The sequence below is a fragment of the Balaenoptera acutorostrata genome, chromosome 3 (genome assembly GCF_949987535.1).
Source record: "Balaenoptera acutorostrata chromosome 3, mBalAcu1.1, whole genome shotgun sequence".
Classification (NCBI taxonomy): domain Eukaryota; kingdom Metazoa; phylum Chordata; class Mammalia; order Artiodactyla; family Balaenopteridae; genus Balaenoptera; species Balaenoptera acutorostrata.
Window position 1 is genome coordinate 52,017,971 of NC_080066.1, and position 21,122 is coordinate 52,039,092.

At 35.8% G+C, this 21,122-nt stretch overlaps 1 protein-coding gene across 4 annotated transcripts in view; it reads right to left on the reverse strand.

Annotated features, from left to right (window-relative positions):
* Positions 1-19,985, reverse strand: part of TTC23 (tetratricopeptide repeat domain 23) — a 115,481-nt gene extending 95,496 nt beyond the window's left edge. For all 4 annotated transcript variants that reach the window (XM_057542796.1, XM_028168751.2, XM_057542795.1 and 1 more), the window contains exon 1: positions 19,755-19,985. The gene's annotated coding sequence lies outside the window, so the exon portion shown is untranslated. The remainder of the gene's footprint in view (positions 1-19,754) is intronic.
* Positions 19,986-21,122: the final 1,137 nt, after the last annotated feature.

Below are 21,122 nucleotides of genomic sequence, written 5' to 3' on the forward strand. Positions count from 1 at the left end.
AAAGAAAATTTCAGATCAATATGCCTCAGGAACATAGATGCAAAAATTTAAAGCAAAATTTTAGCAAATTAAACCCAGTAATAAATAAAAAGGAAAATACATCATGACCAAGTAGAGTTTATCTCAGAAATGCAAGATTGGTTTAACATTCAAAAAGCAGTCAATGTAATTCATAACATTAATAAACTAAAAAAGAAAAACTGTATGATCATCTTGATCAGCACACAAAAAAGAACTTGACAAAATCTAATATCCGTTTCTGATTTTAAAAAATCCTTACAAAGTAGTAATAGAATTGTACTTCCTCAACCTGATAAAGGGCACCTGTGAAAAACCTACAGCTAAATTAGTGAAAAATTGAAGGCTCTTCCCCTAAGGTCTGAAACAAGACAAGGAGGTTCACTCTCAACACTTCTATTTAACATTGTAGTGGAGGTTCTAGCCAGTGCAATCAATCAAGACAAAGAAATAAAAGGCAACCAAATCAGAAAGGAAAAAAGTAAAATTGTCTTAAGTCACAGACAGTATACCTCTATTATCATCTGTGTAGAAAATCTGATGGAATATGAAGAAAATCTCCTAGAATAAGTGAGTTGAACAAGGTTATAGAATATAAGAGCACTATACAAAAATTATATTTCTATACATTAGCAATGGACTATCAAATTGAAATTAAAATACAATACTACATGCAATAGCATCAAAATATGAAACAAGGAATAAAGCTGCATTATTTATTTAAAGATGAATATGACTTGCTCAGTTAAAACTGCAAAACATAGCTGAGAGAAATTAAAGAAGACTTAAACATTTACCATGTCCATGGGTTGGAACACTCAATATTATTAAGATGTCAGTTCTCCACAAGTTGATCTATAGATTGAAAGCCTTCCCAATCCAAGTCCTTGCATTTCTTTTTTTAAACAGAAATCAACAAACTGTTTCTAGAGTTCATAGGAAAATTCAAAGGACCTAGAACACCCAAAACAACTTTGTGAAAGAACAAAGTCAGAGGACAAACACAACTTTTTATCAAGATTTATTATAAAGCTACAGTAACCAAGGCAGTTTGGTATTGCTGTCAAGATAGACAGATGAATGGAACAGAATGGAGAGTCCAAAAATGGATGCCTGCATACATAAACAATTGATTGTTGACAAAGCTGCAAAGGCAATTCATAGTCTTTTCAACAAATGGTGCTATAACAACTGGATGTTCACGTGTAAAATCAAAACAAAACAAAATAAAAATCTTTGATCCATACCTCACAGCATGTACAAGAATTAACTCAAAATGAAACATAGACCTCTATAAGAAAATCTTTGTGACCTTGGACTAGGAAAAGATTACATATATATGACACAAAAATTCATAAAAAGAACAAAATGAAAAATTGGACTTCAAAAATTAAAAATGTCTGCTCTTCATAATAAACTGTGAAGAGGATAAAAAGACAAGTCATGGGCTGGGAGAAAATATTTACAAAATACATATCTAATAAAGGATTTGTATCTTGAATATATAAAGAATTCTCAAAACTCAATAATAAGAAAACAAACAGCTCACTATAAAATAGGCAAAATATTTTAACACACATTTCATCAAAGAAGATATATCAGTAACAAATAGGCACATGAAGAGATGCTCAACATCATTAGTCATTAGGGAAATGCAGTGAGATACTACTCATAACAATTAAAATAACTAAAATTTTAAAGTCTGTATTAAGTGCTGGCATGGAGGTGGAACAACTAGAACTCTCATACATGTTGGTAGGAATGTAAAATGGTACAACCACTATGGTAAACAGCTTGGCAGTTTCTTAGTAAGTTATGATCTGTCCATTTCACTCCTAGGAATTTACACAAAAGAAATGAAAGCATATACCCATACAAAGACTTATGTACAAATGTTCATAGGAATTTTCTTTCTAATAGCCCAAAACTAGAAACAATCCAAATGTCCATCAATAGTTAAATGGATAAACAAATTGGTATAGCTATATAATGAAATATTACTCAGCAATAAAAAGGAACAGATATGCTACAACATGAATGAATCTCAAAATAGTTATGCTAAGTCCAAGAAGCCAGACCAAAGAGAGTACATACTGTATGAGTCTATTTATATAAAATTCTAGGAAATGAACATCAGTGTTTAGTGACTAGATCAGTGGTTGTCTCAACCTGAAGGGTGTGAGACGGCGGAGTGGTGGGGCAAGGAGGAGACGTGTGGAGGGGTGGGATGGAGAGATTACAAAGGGGCATGAGGATATTTTGGGGGGTGATGGATATGTTCATTTTCTTGATTGTGGTGGTAGTTTCATGTGTGTATATATATTCATGTGTGTTTTTCAGATTGTGCACTTTTATGTCAATTAATAAAGCTGTTTTAAAAAACCATATATATGTATCAGCCTTTCAGAGATCCCTCCCCATTAACACTACTCCCCATGTGGATACTTCAAACTCCAATTCTATAATTTACTATGGATAACTTATTTAAAATTTCACCTTATTGTCATTCATTTATTTATTCATTCAACATTTATTGGATTCCTACTGTAAGCAATGCTAGAAGAGTGGGTAGCGGTAAGACTCCAGAAATGTGAACATTTTCTGTTGCTGCAACTCAGCTAGTTTGATTGAAAAGATTTCAGAGAACAAGGACAGAGAAGAGAAAGCATCCCAAGTAGAGTGAATAATTAGCAAAGGCTCAGGGGTGTTAAGTGAAATGGGTATATGACTAACTGCTGGTGGTTCAGTTTGGCTGGTACGTTTGGGGGCTAGGGGCCATGGATGTAGCATAGAATTTTCCAAACCAATCTCTGTAGTTCACTAGAGTCACAAGACATTAATGCACAATCTATGAGGGAAGGTTACTGCCAAAGATGATCAAATAAGCTGGGAAACACAAATATTGGTTCCACAAAAGAAGGGTTCTAGGATCAAATAAATAGATAAACATGAATAGGTTTCTTCACATTTTCTCAAAGGCTTTCATGTGGTGTAATTCCTTGTGAATATACTGCAGAGGGGTATAGTATGCAGCACTTTCCCTAACTTTTTTGACCATGAAATCTTCTTTTTCTAGAGTATCTATTAAATCTTATGCAACCATATTCTGAGCATTGTTTGGGAGACCCTTGAGGTAGAGGAAAAGTAGAAGGGTGAAGCGATGTTTAGAAGACATTGATTTCAGGCTAATAGTTTGACTATTTGGCAGGTAGTGGTGAGCCCCTGAAGGTTTTCATCAGGAAAGAGAAATGAAAATGCTCCTGTGAGACTGATCTGTAATTAGTAGACAAATATATTATAATGGAAACCACCGGAGGCAAAGTGATTTTCAAACTTCAGATATTCTAGTACCTTAACATATCTGTATTCTGCCTGCAATATTGTTAACTTTTTCTTTGAATCTGCACAGTTTTTAAATACTTGCTTCAGCTTCATCCTAATAAACAATAAGTGACATTATGAGTTTGATGTTATATTTTCTCCTAATACACTTTAAAATAAAAACATACGTATTACTATTTAAAGTGTTTGTGCTCCACCTAACATCACATTAAGCATCACCAAATGCAAGCACTACATACTTCAGGAATTTCTAAATTTGAGCAATGTTTCACGACCATTTTTAACCATGATCCATCACTCAAGAAGATTTCATCAAGTTTTACTTTCTATAGTTTATATTCTGACAAAGTAGGCATTTTCCCTAAAAATAAAATGAGAATATTCTATATGGTTCTTAAAACTTGCCCCAAGAAATTCTGATACTTCTTCAGTAAATGAATATGTTCCTGAAGCCATCTTCTTACCACGAGTTGAAAAAAAATCACTGGGTGAGTATGTTACTGCAATTGTAGAGAATGAATTCAGGTGCATAGTAGCAAGGGGAAGGAAAGGGCAGGGAAGGGAGGGATGAGGAGGATTATGGAAAGGAATAATTATTGTAATTTGAGAGCTACATGGATGTAAAAATTAAAGAAGGGGGACAATCAAGACCGACTCTTGATATTTTCATCCTGAGACTCTGGAATAGGGCTTGGAACATTTTGGCAATGGGACAAATCCTGTCCAGTCTGTTTTTATAACTAAAGCTTTATTGGAACACAGCCCTGTTCATTCACTTACATGCTGTCTATGGCTGCTTTCACAATACAACAGCAGAGGTGAAGAATTGTAACAAAAACCCTATGGCCCTCATGGTCTAAAATATTTACTATCTGTCTCTTCACAGAAAATGTTTACCAACCCTTAAAAATGGTGATGTCAAGAACAGAAGTAGCAAGATAGAGAGCAATTGTCCTATTGATTAGACAATCAATTTGGTCTCAGCCAGATTGAATTTGAGGTTATGGAAGAAAGTTTATATATAAAGTCTAATTTAGTAGTTAGAAACAGGTCACTAGTTCTGAATGACACCTTTTTAAAGTTAATAATTTTTCCTTTTCTTTAAAAAAATTATAAATTATTCCATGCCTATTTCCAAATAAGATTTGAGATGGCTGCAGGCAAGTGTTGAAGTGTGCCCTCTCCTTAATAATCCAAAATAGAGCTTTACCTTTTACCAGGAAGGAAGTAGGAGCTTTTCTTTTCTTCATAAAGCAATATAGAATGAAAATATCAAACATAGAGGGAAGGAACAAACCTAAGGTCAAACTATGAGAAAGATACAGAGGCTGAACTATAATCTGGGCAAACCCCTCATTCCTGGGTAGCCCTTCAAAATGTGAAAAGCGAATCTTTCAGGTTCAACATCTAAGCTTTGCCTAAGCCACACTGTACAGAGGCTCCGATTCTAAGATTTGGCTGACTTTTTTTTATAATAAGCTCTTGCCCTATTGGCAAGATGAGACAAACAATTCAATAGGTGCTGTGGTCTAGAGAAACAGCAGTAGCTTGGGATGGGGAATCTGAGATTCCAGAACCTGTGCTGTCCCAACTACTCATGTAATGTGGGAAATACCCACAACAGATATTTACATAACACTTTATACTTTCACATATTTTATCTCATGTGGCCCTTACCATAGCCATGTGTGGTACAGAGGCAGGTATGATTATCCCTATTTTATAAATGAGGACAATGAAGCTGAGGGATGCTCAATTACTTGCCCTATGTTGCATGGCCAGAATCAGGACCCTGGTCTTCTAATAATTTGGTGGTTTCCCACCACATCATTCACCCCTTCACTGACCACAATCTATAGTAGTAGGAATCAAATGCTTTTGCTTTGTAAACCTAAGAATGCAATTTTAAAGTAATCACATTTTAATAATCAGAAAATGCAATATCTTTACCAGATTTTACCACACTTTCTTATCTTCTGTTTAGGGGAGGCAGAGGTGAAATTTTAAAAGCTACATAAGTAATATGTCCTGCAGTATTTGCTATTCTGGGCCTCTGAACCTAGTGTTAAACTTTGAAATTGGTTTTTCTTTTTCTTTTTCATTTTTTTTGCTCAACTTTTGGTTTGTCTCATGGTCTCTCTTAATAGTGAATCCTTAAAACAGAGGTTATAATCTGAGCACTCACATGTTGGATCTAATCCCTTTACCCCCCTTTTTTTTCCTTTTGGCCAGTTAAAAAATTGAGCCATTATTTAAAAATTAGAAGCTTCACATAAAGATCTAGATTTCTGGCTTCCTTTGAAGACACCTAACACTTGTGAACACTGGGCCTATGTCACCACAGGCAACAATTAGGTGGGGGAGGGGGGGAAAGGCAGCTGCCCCTGGAGGTAGGATGCACTCTCTAGTTTGCCAGTTGCCACGGCTCTCTATTGATTCCTGGACACAGAAGCAACAAAGTAGTTGCCATTTGTCATCCCTCCTGTGTTGTTGTTTTTCTCATTGTAGAAGAATAGGTCTTTGTATCCATACCTCTCTTTCAAAGTGCAAGGCTGACATAAAAGGATGCGATTTTCCTGGCCCATGCCACTAGCCACTCATTTCCTGAATTGAATTTAATCTAAAACATCTGATTATGACACACTAGTGTTTTATAACACTAAGACAGAAACAACACTGCCATTAAACTATGACTTACTATTGGTTGTAACATGAATTCCAGTTTCAGAGATGTTTAGATGCCAAAAGAAATGTGCATCTCTGAATCAATGAAATGAGGAATGTTATCGATACTTGCCTGGCTTCTGGAAGCATTTGAATCAGTGACCTTGTTTTAAATATGTGTCTGTTTCAATGTGTGTGGTACCATATAGTAACACCTTTAGCACAAAGACACACTTTTCAGTTCACTTACTTTGAGCTACCTGCTTATCATCAGTCACTTTTCTTTTCTTTGTAATAGCCATAGCTGGGATTTAAATTTTCAGTAGAAATCAGCCCAGGCCCACATATTACCCTCTTGGGCTCAACTTCCCAGGTCTCTCAATCCACTGGCCCACAACTGCCAGTCAGACATACCCAATCAATTGATACTATTCCTTCTGCCAGACTTGTCCAGTAGAATGCTGAAGCACATGATCAGCACCAGATCAAAGTGGGAGGAAGTAGAGGTCTGAAGCGGGGTCTCAGTCTTGCATTTCCAAGAGGTGATATTCAAAAATTTAATAACTGGTATAGCAGGAGGACCAACTAATCCGTATAGATGGCAACTATGCTGGAGCTGGATTCTGAATGTCCCCTGCTGTTCCAGGTGTTAACCTTTGGGTGCTGACTTGTGGGGATCTGTAGGGAGGCTTGAGGAGGTTACTGGCTCCTAGGAAATAACAACCATTATGACTGTATGAGAGTATACTAGTTAAACACCAACTTTGCCAATATGTAAGCTGAGGCATCAAAAAGCTGTGAAATGGAAAAACACCCTATAAAGATACAAAATACCAAAACTGAATGAAAAGGAAATAAAAAATCAGAATAGAATTATAACAAATAAATAAATTAGTAACTGAAAATATTCATACAAAGTTAAACACAGGCTCAGATAGCTTCATTTGTGAATTCTACTAAACCTTTCAAGAAAAGAATAATGTGTACCTTTTGCAAGCTCTATCAGAAAAAAGAGGAGGAACCCTTTCCAACTTATTCTACTAAGCCAGTATTATACTGATACTGAAGCCCGTGTTATCCTGATACCAAAGCCAGACAAAGATAACCCACGAAAACAACAAACAAATACCCCTGATAAATATGGACACAAAATAATCCTCAACAAAATATTAGCAAATGAAACCTAGTGACATATAAAAAGATTATACCCTATGACTGAGGGAGATTCATCCCAGGAATGCAAGGTTTGTTTAACATCTGAAATCATTAATGTACTACACCATATTAATAGAATAGCGGACAAAAACTGCATGATCATCTTGATAGCTGCAGAAAAATTATTTGGAAAAATCCAACACCCACTTATGATAAAAACTTCTTCAACCTGACAAAAGGCTTGATTTTAAAAATTTAAGGCTAACATCACGCTTAACACTGAATGTTTGCATACTTTCTTCCTAAGGTTGGAAACAAGGCAAAGGTGTTTACTCTCACCACTTGTATTCAAGATTTTAATGGATGTTCTAGCCAGTGCAATAAGGCAAGGAAAAGAAATAAAAGGTATGCAGATCAGAAAGGAAGAAATAAAACTTTATTATTAGATGACATGATCTTATGTGTAGAAAATCCTAAGGGATCCACACAGAAAAACAAAATAAAAAACAAAACAAAAACAACAGTAAAATGCTATTAGAACTACCAATTTCAGCAAGGTTGTAGGATACAAAAGAAACAAAAATTGTATTTCTGTCAATCTGAAAATAAAATTAAGAAAAAATTTTCATTCACAATAGCATCAAAAAGAATAAAATACTTAGGGATAAATTTAACAAAAAAGTACAAGACTTTCACTCCGGAAAACATTACTGAAAGAAGTCAAAGAAGATCTAAATAAATGGAGAGACATTCCATGTTCATGGACTAGAAGCCTTAATAATATTAAGACAGCAATACTCCCCAGATATTGATCTATAGATTTAATGTAATCTCTATCAAAATTCCAGCTGCCTTTTTCCCCCCAGAATTTGACCTTAAATTCATATGGTAATGTAAGAGACCTAGAATAGCTAAAATGATCTTGAAAAAGAAGAACAAACTTGGAGGAATCATACTTCCCATTTTAAAAACTTACTACAAAGCTACAATAATCAAAAGAGTGTGGTGCTGACATAAGAACTGACATAGAGTTCAATGGGATAGAATTGAGAATCCAGTAATAAACACTTACATTTACTGTCAATTATTTTTTGACTAGCATGCCAAGATAAATCAATCAGGAAAAAATAGTCCTTTTAATAAATGGTGTTGAAACAATTGGATAGGCACATGCAAAAGAATGAAGTTGGAACCTTACATCCCACCATATACAAAAATTAACTCCAGCTGGATCACAGACATAAAAGTAAGAGCTAAAACTATAAAACTTTCAGAAAACATAAAACTATGCATGAGCTTGGGTTAGGCAAATATTCTTAGATACAACACCGAAGGCACAAGAGATAAAAGGAAAAAAATAGATAAATAGGACTCTATCAAAATTAAAAACTTTCATTGCTCTAAAAGACAACCCACAAAATGGGACAAAATATTTGCAAATATATCATATACCTGATAAAGAACTTTTATCTAGAATACACTTACAACTCAATAATAAGACAACAAATAACCCAGTTAAAAAATAGGCAAAAGATTTGAATAGATATTTTACAAAGACGATATATGAATGGCCAATAAGCACATGAAAAGGTACCATTATAAGTCATTAGGAAAATGCAAATCAAAACTATAATGAGAACCACTTCACAACAACCAGAGTGACTATAAACAAAAAGACAGACATTTAGAGGTGTTGGTGAAGATCTGGAGAAGTTGGAACCCTCATTCAACACTGGTGGAATGTAAAATTATGCATTCACTTTAGAAAGCAGTTGCATAATTCTTCAAAAAGTTAAACACAGAGTTACTATATGACTCAGCAATTCCACTCCTAGGTATATACCCAAGAGAACTAAAAGCACATTCACACAAAACCTTGTGAATATCTTCATAGTCCTATTATTTACAATAGCTAAAAACTGAAAGCAATCCAAATGCTCATCAACTGGTGAGTGGATAAAACAAATGTGGTAGTATCCATATAATGGAATATTTTGCAATAAAAAGGAATGAGGAGGAAACTGATCAAGATGGTGGAGTAGGAGGACACAGAACTCACCTCCCCCCACAAATACATCAAAAATACATCTAAACGTGGACAATTCTCACTGAAAACTAACTGCAGACTGGCAAAAAGACTCCTGTACAACCATGGCTGTAAGAAAGATCCACACAGAATCAGGCAAGAAGAGAATAGATGAGATCAGGTCAGTACCTGTGCCCCTGGGAGGAGATTCAGAGGAAAAGGGAGATTACACAAGTAGATATCCTCCCTGGGGAGTGAGTGGTTTGAGCAACATATTGGGTGCCCCAGCCTTGGGGTCTGACACAGGGAAGACAAGTCCCCATGACTGGTTGGAATGCCAGTGGGACTAATGGGAAGGCTGTGGGAAGCCTGAATTCCACTCATGAGTATCATGTGCCCACTTGATTGCTCCCAAGGCAGGGCAGAGGGAGCAGACTGAGGGCTGTGCAAGTGACTGGTTGGTTTCCCATGATTACCATGGTGTGCACCACAGCCTGAGCTGAGTGAATATTGAAGTCCTGCTTGGGAGCTTAGCTGTGAGACACAGACTTGGCTCAGACCTGAAGCAGCATCTAGAGGGCAGGGGCAGCCACTGCTGGTGTTAAAGGTAGCTCATCAGAAAAGTTGTGTCTCTGTCTGTGGCTGGACCACCACAGTTCACACCCCAACACATGCTGAGACCCCACGCAGGCCCTGCCTGCTCTGTGGAAAGCCCAGCTGTGAGAGGCAAAGGAGTCTTGGGCCTGAGGTGGCATCTGAACAGGGCAGGGGCAGACATTCCTGCTGCTTACACAGGCAACACATCAAAAGCAGTCCAGATCTCTGACCCCAGCTGGACTGTCACAGCCTGCGCCCTGACACATATTGAGTGACCACACCAGCCCCTCTTGCTCAAGTGCAGCTCCCCTCTGGGGCAGTGGTGTCAGTGCTGGGAGGGAGGAGAGCACACACTTGAAGGGAACTGAGGCAGCTTGGGCCTGAGCCTCAGGGTTTCTGCTTCAGGAATTGACACCCACCCCCAACCCCAATATGGTGGTAAAAGCCACTGAGCAGAGGGGAAGCCTCGGCTCACACCTGGCTCTGGCTCTAGCCCCTCCATCTCCAGCCCCACCTTCTACCAAGGTGATAGCTGCCAGTTCACCTTGAGGAAAGACATGACTTGTGTTCACGCCAAATCCTGCTCTCCCACCAAGGCCACTGGGGACATGCAGAATGTAGAGGGATGCTCCCACATAAGGACACCCCTTCAAGACTGCAATAGGTTACTATTTCACCTAATTTCATAGAAATAGAGAAAGTTAAGCAAAATGAGAGGACACGGGAATTTGTCATAATTGAAAGAGCAAGAGAAAACCCTTGAAAAAACTACTAAAGAAACAGATATGGGGGACTTCCCTGGTGTGCAGTGGTTAACAATCTGCCTGCAAATGCAGGGGACGTGGGTTCGATCTCTGGTCCAGGAAGATCCCACGTGCTGTGGAGCAACTAAGCCTGTGTGCCACAACTACTGAGCCTGTGCTCTGGAGCCCACGAGCCACAACTACTGAGCCTGTGAGTCACAACTACTGAAGCCTGCGCACCCTAGAGCCCGTGCACTGCAACTACTGAGCCCATGCGCTGCAACTACTGAAGCCTGCGTGCTCCAGGGCCTGCAGGCCGCAACTACTGAGCCCGCGTGCTGCAACTATTGAAGCCTGCATGCCTAGAGCCTGTGCTCTGCAACAAGAGAAGCCACAACAATGAGAACCCTGCGCACTGCAACTAAGAGTAGCCCCCACTCGCCACAACTGGAGGAAGCCTGCATGCAGCAACGAAGACCCAACGCAGCCAAAAAAAGAAAAAAAAGAAATAGATATAAACAATTCACCAGATAAAGAATTCAAAGCATTGGTAATAAGAATGCTAACTGAATAAAGAATAGATGAACACAGTGAGAATTTTAACATGGGACTAGAAAAATATAAAAAAGAACCTGTCAGAACTGAAGAGTACAATAACTGAAATGAAACACACACTAGAAGGAATTAATAGGAGACTAAGTGATACAGAAGAATGCATAAGTGGAAGATAGAACAATATAAGATAGAATAATGTAAATAGAATAGAATAATGTAAATCACCCAATCAAACAGCAAAAAGGAAAACAAATTCATAAAATGAGAACAGTTTAAGGGACCTTTTGGATAACATTAATGTTACCAATGTTTGCATTACAGGTTTCCCAGAAGGAGAAGAGAGAGTGAAGGGGGTTGAAAATTTATTTCATGAAATTATAGCTGAAAACTTTCCAAACCTGAAGAAGGAAACAGATATTCAAGTACAGGAAGCACAGAGGGTCCCGAACAAGATGAACCCAAATAGACCTATACCAAGACATATCATAATTAAAATGGCAAAATTTAAAGAGAGAATTCTAAAGCAGCAGGAGAAAAACAAAGAGTCATGTACAATGGAACCCCCATAAGACTAATCAGTTCATTTTTCTGAAGAAACTTTGCATGCCAGAAGGGAGTGGTGTGATATACTCAAAGTGCTGAAAGGGAAAAATCTGTACCCTAGGATACTCTACCCAGCAAGATTATCATTTAGAATTGAAGGAGAGATAAAGAACTTCTCAGACAAGCAAAAACTGAAAGAGTTTATCAATACTAAACCTACCCTAAAAGAAATGTTAAAGGGTCTTCTCTAAATGGAAAAGAAAAGGTTATAACAAGAAGCAAGAATCTACAGGAAAGGAAAAATACCACTAGTAAAGGCAAATGTATAGTAAAGGCTGAGGATCAACCACTTAAGTAAGGTAGCATGAAGATCAAGAGACAAAGAAATTGTAAAATCAACAATAATGACAATAATCAGTAAAGGGATAAAAATGAAGATGTAAAATATGACATCAAAACCCAAAATGTTGGGGTGGAGGGAGAGCAAAATCTGTAGATCTTGTAGAATGCATTTGAACTTAAAGGACTACCTTTTTAAAACAAGTAGATATAGTTATAGGTCAACATATATATAGATAACCACAAATCAAAAACCTATAGTAGATACACAAAAACTAGAGAGAAAGGAATACAAGCCTACCAATAAAGAACATCATCAAACCACAAGGGAAGAAACAAAAAAAGAAGAAATAAACAGAGAACTACAAACACAACTGGAAAACAATTAATAAAGTGGAAATAAGTACATACCTATCAATGATTACTGTAAATGTCAATGGACTAAATGTTCCAATCAAAAGACATAGAGTGGCTGATGATAATAAAGCAAGATCCACCTATATGCTGCTTATAAGAGACTCACTTCAGAGCTAAAGACACACATAGACTGAAAGAGAGCAAATGGGAAAAGATATTTCATGCAAATGGAAACAAGAAAGTGGAGACAGCAAAACTCGTATCAGACAAAATAGATTTAAAAACAAAGTCTATGACAAAAGACAAAGAAGGGCATTATATAATGATAAAGGGAAAAATACAAGAAGAGGATATTACACTTGTTAACATATATGCACCCAATACAGGAGCACCTAAATATATAAAGCAAATATTAACAAACATAAAGGGAGAAATTGACAATAATACAATAATAAGAGGGGATTTTAACACCCCACTTACATCAATGGACAGATCATCCAGACAGAAAATCAATAAGGCAACAGTGGTCTTAAATGACAACACAGACAAGTTGGTCTTTAGAGATATCTACAGGACATTCCATCCCAAAACAGCAGAATACACATTCTTTTCAAGTGTGCAGGAAATGTTCTCCAGGATAGACCATATTCTAGGCCACAAAACAAGTTTCAACAAATTTAAGAGGATAGAAATTATCTCAAGCATTTTCCTGATCACAATGGTATGAAACTATAAATCAACTACAGGAAGAACAATGGGAAAAGCACAAGCATATGGAGACTAAACAATGTACTACTAAAAATCCAATGGGTCAATGAAGAAGTCAAAAAGGAAATCAGAAAATACCTTGAGACAAGTGAAAATGGAAACAAAACTTTCCAAAATCTGTGGGATGCAACAAAAGCAGTTCTAAGAGGGAAGTGTATAGTGATACAAGCCTACCTCAAGAAACAAGAAAAATCTCAAATAATCTAATTTCCCATCTAAAGGAATTAGAAAAAAAAAAAAAGCCCAAAGTCAGCAGAAGGATGAAAATAATAAAGATCAGAGAGGAAATAAAATAGAGACAAAAATAGAAAAGATCAATGAAACCAAGAGCTGTTTTTTTTTAAAAAGATAAATAAAATTGATAAATCTTTAGCCATGGTCATCAAGAAGAAAAGAGAAAGGCCCCCAATAAACAAAGCAAGAAATGAAAGAAAAGAACAACTGATATCAAAGAGATACAAAAAAAATTATGACACTAGTATGAAGTTATATGCCAACAAATTGGACAATCTAGAAGAAATGTACTAATTTCTAGAAACACACCTCCTGCTAAAACTGAAACAGGAAGAAAGAGACAATCTGCACAGACTGATCACCAGTAGAGATATTGAATTTGTAATAATAATTAAAAAAACCTCCCAACAAACCAAAGTCCAGGACTGAACAGCTTCACAGAGGTATTCTGCCAACCATATAAAGAAAAGCTAATACCCATCCTTCTTAAACTATTCCAAAAATTGAAGGGGACAGAACACTCCCAAATTCATTCCTTGAGGCTCCCACTACCCTGATACCAAAACCAGACAAGGATAGTACAAAAAAGGAAAATTACAGGCTAATATCTCTGATGAATATACATGCAAAAATCCTCAACAAAATATTAGGAAACCAAATTCAACAATATATAAAAAGGATCATACACCATGATCAAGTGGGATTTGTTCCAGGGATGTAAGGATGGTTCAATATTTATAAATCAATCAATCTGATATATCACATTAATAAAAGAAAGAATAAAAATCACATGATAATCTCAATACACACAGAAAAAGCATTTGACAAAATTCAACATCCATTCATGATAAAAACTCTCATCAAGGTTGTTATAGAGGTATCATATCTCAACATAATAAAGGCCATTTATGACAAACCCACAGCTAACATCATACTAATTGGTGAAAGGCTGAAAGTATTTCCTCTAAAATCAGCAACAAGACAAAGATGCCCACTCTCACCACTTCTATTTAACATAGTATCAGAAGCCCTAGGCATAGCAATCAGAGAGGAAAAAGAAATAAAAGGCATCTAAAGTGGAAGGGAAGAAGCAAAACTGTCACTGTTTTAGATGACATGATACTATATATAGAAAACCCTAAAGTCTCCACCAAAAAAACTATTAGAACTAATAAGTGAATTCAGCAAAGTTGCATGACACAAGATTAATATACAGAAATCTGTTGCTTTTCTATATACTAATAATCAGAAAGAGAAAGCAAGAAAACAATCCCATTTAAAATTTCATCAAAAAGAATAAAATAGATAGGAATAAACTTAACCAAAAAGGTAAAAGACTTAAAATCTGAAAATTATAAAAGCTTGATGAAGGAAATGGAAAGATATCCTGTGTTCTTGGATTCAAAGAATTGATATTGTTAAAATGTCCATACTACCCAAAACAATCTCCACATTTAATGTAATTTCTATCAAAATACCCATGAAATTTTTCATAGATCTAGAACGAATAATCCTAAAAATTATGTGGAACAACAAAAGACCCTAAATTGCCAAAGTAATCTTGAGAAAAAAGAACAAACTGGAGTTATCACACTTCCTGACTTCAGACTACTACAAATCTACAGGAATAAAAACAGCATGATACTGGCACAGACACATAGATTAATGGAACAGAATAGAGAGCCCAGAAATAAACCCACACACTTATGGTCAATTAATCTACGACAAAGGAGGCAAGAATATACAATGGAGAAAAGACAGTCTTTTCAGTAAGTGGTGCTGGGAAAACTGTACAGCTACATGTAAAAAAATGAGACAAGAACATTTCCTCACACCATATACAAAAATAAAGTGGAGTAAAGACCTAAATGTAAGACCTGAAATCATAAAACTCCTAAAAGAGAACATAGGCAGAACACTCTTTGACAGAAATTGTAGCAATATTTTTTTGGATCTATCTCTTCAAGCAAAAGAAGTAAAAGCAAAAATAAACAAATGGGACCTAATTAAACTTAAAAGCTTTTGCACAGCAAAGACAACCATTAATAAAATGAAAGACAACCTATTGAATGGGAGAAAATATTTGCACATGCTATGATCAATAAGGGGTTACTATGCAAAATATATAATCAGCTCACATAACTCAATAACAAAAACAAACAACCCAACTAAAAAATGGGCAGAAGACTTGAATAGACATTTTTCCAAAGAAGACATACAGATGGCTAACATGCACATGAAAAGATGCACATTACTAATCATCAGAAAAATGCATATCAAATACACATGAAATATCACCTCACACCTGTCAGAATGGCTATCATCAGAAAGACCACAAATAACAAATGTTGGCAGGGATGCAGAAAAAAGGGAATCCTTATACATTATTGGTGAGAATAAATTTGTGCAGCCACTATGAAAAGCAGTATGGAGGTTCCTCAAAAAACTAAAAATAGAACTACCATATGATCCAGCAATAATTCCACTCATATATCTGAAGAAAATAAAATAAAATATACATGCACCCAATGTTCATAGCAGCATTATTTACAACAGCCAAGATTTGGAAGCAACCATCAACAGACGAATGTATAAAGAATATGTGATATATATATATATATATATATATATATATATATATATATATATATATACACACACACATACACATACAATGGATTATTACTCAGCCATAAAAAATAATAAAATTCTGCCATTTGCAATAACATGGATGGACCTAGAGGGTATTATGCCTAGTGAAATAAGTCAGACAAAGACAAATACTGGTTATAACTTACATGTGGAATCTAAAAAAAATAAAAGAATTGAATGAATATAACAAAATGGAATCAGACTCAGAGATATAGAGAACAAACTAATGGTTACCAGTGGAGAGAGGGAAGAGGGGAGGAGTGAGATAGGGGTATGGGGTTAAGAGATACAAACTACTATGTATCAAACAAATAAGCAACAAGGTTATATTGTACACCACAGAGAAATATAGCCATTATTTTGTTATAACTTTAAATGGAGTATATAATCTGTAAAAATATTGAATCACTATGTTGTATACTTGAAACTAGTATAATATTCTAAATCAACTATACTTCAATAAAAAAAACAAAAGGAATGAAGGACTGACACATACTACAACATGGATAAACCTCAAAAACATGCTGAGTGAAAGAAGCCAGATGCGAAATACCACATATTGTATGAGTCCATTTGCATTAATGTATTAAATGTCCAGAAAAGGCAAATCTATAGAGACAAATTTTATTATTGATTGCCTGGGCTGGGGGTAGTAATGAGAAGTGCTTGCAAATGGGCATGAGGTATCTTTTTACAGTGATGGACATTTTCTAAAATTGGAATGTGGTGATAGTTACACAACTCTGTAAATTTTCTAAAAAAAATCATTGAGTTATATCCTTAAAGTGAGTGAATTTTATAGTATGTAAATTATACCTTACTAAAGCTGTTAAAAAATAGCTATGAAACCACCATGCAGTTTTATATGTAATTCTGACTTTTATACATCTTATAACTACAAGACTTTCATAAGATAGGGCAGCACTGATTCCCAAAGACAATATGGCAGAGGCTCCAAAAATTTTGAAAATCAATCTTAACATTCTGGCTCTACGAATAGATGGGTCACATGGTATTACTGCCTGACACCTAATAGGCCTCAATAAATGTTTACTGGATGAACAATCAAACCATCTTTATAGTGTGATTTTCCCCCAAACGTATCATCTACCTGATAGATGAAACTCAGTTGATTAGGGCATTTTTTTCTTAAGAAAACTGAAATAAATGAAATGCCGATATCCCCAGGGGAAAAACTGATAAGAGCTTAGGTGGTCAGGATCAGTTAGGCTATAATGAGGTAAGATACTAACTCCTACATGCTACAGACTCACTTGATTTAATAGGGTGTGGAGATGGAGGTGGGGAGTGGGAATGTCTGATCCACAGTCTTTCAGAGATCCAGGCTGACCAAGGTTTAACTGTACATCAACAGGAGTCATGGTAGACTAACAGAGATTGAAAAACTGTGTATGGGCTTTTCACTACCATTGCCCTTAAGTGACCCACCTCACTTCTGCTAATATTTCACTTGCTCCCTAACTCCAAAGAGGGCTAGATATCCAGGGGAGTAAATGGAATATTTGGTGAGCATTGCAGTCTACCACATTTGTCATCAGGGGACTTTGTCTCAGGATTCTTCTCCACAGCTAGAGATAACCTCCTTCTCCATCTATCCGATTAAGAACCACTGATCAAGAATTTAGAATAGTAAGACAGATAGCTAGTGGGAATCTGCTGTATAGCACAGGGAGCTCAGCTTGGTGCTCTGTGATGACCTAGATGGGTGGGATGCAGGGGGGGGGGGTGTGGGTGGGAGGTCCAAGAGGGAGAGGATATGTATACATATAGCTGAGTCACTTCGTTGTACAGCAGAAACTAATACAACATTGTAAAGCAATTATACTCCAATTAAAAAAAAAGAATTAAAAAAAAAAAAAGAATTTAAAATAGATGACCTTCAGGTTCTTTGAAGCAAATTTTGAAGCAGGAGACAAATACCCTGCTTGGTATCCCTGAAGCTTTTTTGGGAGGAGATGCTTCTTGATTCACCTTTTTTTGCCCAACACTGAGGATATCATCTGGTACATGGTAGCAGCTCACTGAGGTATGGAACTGAGTTTTGTCTCAGAGAAACAGATCAGGTGAAAGCCTACAGTCTGAGTACAAATATCTCCCATCTTCCCATGGTGTTCTTCAGTCACAACTTTTTTTTTTTTTGGTTGAAATTCCTTCAATTCAGTTAAATAGAACCAAGAAACCGTTAAATTCTGAGGGAAAGGGAGCAAGAACTGATGCAATGTAAACAATTACTTTTACTGTTTTATTACACCACAACTAACACCTCATGTAATAAAATTTATATTTGTAGTGTTTAACAAAAAATAAGCTCAATGCTTTAGAAGACTAGAAAGAAATGTATCAAGATTTATGTTATTCAACCATGTGAAGGTATTTGGAGAAAATGTCTTAGGAGGCTGTTACCAATCTGCACTCCATTATTTATAGTATTTAGCCCCTTAGCTTCTGGTCTCTGTTCTTGCAATGTCAGTTTTATCTTTTTCAAATATTACCTTTAAAACGCAGGATCAAACTCCTTAATTCTGGCAATTTTGACTTTTCGTGTAACTTCTCATGCTTTTAAAAAAATTTTTTATTATACCAAGGCCCCCAAATGAAGCTTTTGCTGCATCAGAGCTAATTATTCTCTATTCTTTAGGCTGCACATATTTGCTAACAACTCACCCACTACCCGGGATGCCGTTTCATTTCTTTTCTATCTACTGAAAGTTTGCTCATTGCTCAAGCTCAAAATGTGTCTTAACCCTACTGTGAAACTCTCCCTGAATATTTCTGCTCACACTGATCTGAGCACCTGAAGCACCTAGGGTCTACAGCAGTCATCTATGCACCAAAAACTATCCAGAAGTCTTCATTTAAACTTTTTGAGTCTCTTTCTCCCAGCTAGAGTATGAGCTTCTTGAGAGACTGTATTTTATTACTTTATATCCCCATATATGGATTAACAGAGGACCCTCAAGAAATATTTATTGCATACCTACTCTGAGTTAGGCCTTGTAGAGGTATAGATGTGCTACAAGGTATTATATTTACTAGTTGAATTAATGTTTGAAGAATCTTTAAGATGCTATATTTTGGAATTTTTTATTGGGCTGGATTTTTAAAAAATGTTGCTATTTCAAATATGTTTTAATATATATTATCCTCATTTATCAGTACTTCCTGAACTTTTATATTTTAGTTTTAGTGAAAATATCATTTTTGAAAGTATAAATGCTGGATTTCATTTTTGAGAATTTATCCTTACATTCATTACCTACTGATTCTGTTTCATATACCAATATTATGTTTTCCTTTGTTGTTAGCAGATCTGTCCCTGGATCTCTGAATCTACAAATATACACAAAACTTGGGTCCAAAGATGACGATAATTTTCTCTTATATCTTTGAACAGCTGGATTGTCTATTATGCTAGGTATGACAATATACATACAAAAATATTCATTTCCCTTGATAATTACAATATTACTAAGTGTTCCTCTAAATCCACATTAAAGCAACAAAAAACCACAGCTTCTTGGAGTATAAAATAATCTATTATTAATCTTACTACCTTTTTCCCTTTACCATTCAAAAATCCATTGCTAATCTGCGAATAATGTTCTTTCTAAAAACACCCTCTGAAAAACTCTCTTCCTGCCACTCTTAGATTATGCCAGCATTTTATCTGCTTTTCCTTTGACACTTACTCCTTTAAAACTAGCAAAAAAAAAAAAAAATCAGAAAAGTTTAACTCTTACATCTCTCACTGTGTCGTAAAATCCTTTGTCAATTACCCGATGTGCATGAGAGGTTGTCCGTTTCTTTTTCGATCGAATTACACAATTGTCTCGGCAGCCTGATTTATCAGTTTGGTCCACGCTGTTTCAGTTTGGTGATTCTTTGTACAGATTGATAACCAGAAAAAGTCTAAAGTAGAGCAATTCCAGACTAAATTGGAGCAGCCTTTTCCCGTAAAGCAACTTAGTACCTCACAAAATTCCAGGGAGAATGAATGATAGAGCATGCACCAATAGGGAGTGGAGAATAGTGTTTTATCTAAGTTTGCAACCCAATCCTTGGGAGCCAGAGGTGGGAATTTTAAAATGGGGTTGTCCTTTCCTTGGAATTTTCTTAAAGTGGTATCGCTGCCTGATGATGTTAACGTTTGCCAAAGATTGCCCAATCACTAGTTTGTATTAGAGGATTCCCACCCCACCCCCCGCTTTTTTTTTTAAAGACCTTTTTGATGTGGACTTTTTTTCTTTTTTTTAAGTCTTTGTTGAATTTGTTATAATATTGCTTCTGTTTTATGTTTTGGTTTTTTGGCCAGGAGGCCTGTGGTATCTTAGCTCCCCCACCAGGGATAGAACCCACACCCCCTGCACTGGAAAGGGAAGTCTTAACCACTGGACCGCCAGGGAAGTCCCGCCCCCTTGTTCTGAGGGAGGCAAAATGTGAAACTGTTACTTGACAAATTTAGAGAACTTTTAAGAGTGGCCATAGGATAATATACTAATACGAAGAATCACATGGCTACTTTTGTGTCAGTTTCAGAGGGAAGAAGTTGTTTTAGGATGATTCATTTTTCATGATCAAATATCAGATGTCAAATCAATGCATTAAAATATTTCATTTTTTAAGAAATGAAAACTAAGAGACTAACATTGATTACTTTTTAAAAATTGTTCTATCTATATAGTGAAGCCTTTTTTGTATGTGTGACTCTTCCATATTAGGAGCAAATATATATTATTTGGGTTGATGTTTAACAACCGAAAGATTTTTGTTTTTACATAAACTGAAGATTTCCTCATTTTAAGTCTAGCAAAAAAGTTCTAAGTACTACAAATTCTTAAGTATTTGGAAACCTGTATAAAAGGTCTTAGAAGTACATGACATATACCATCCATATACTTCAGTAACTTCTGAAGACCAGGTTTACTAAATAGATAATTGGTAAGTATTTCATTATAACTCATACTTTGTTTTGAGATAGGTCTTATTTTTATTTAATATAACTCTGCTTTCTAGGTTATTTACCTCTAACAAGTAATTAAATAAACCAACGTAAATCTATAAAGTCAGGATATCTTGACAATGAACTGCTACATTATAATCAACATCAA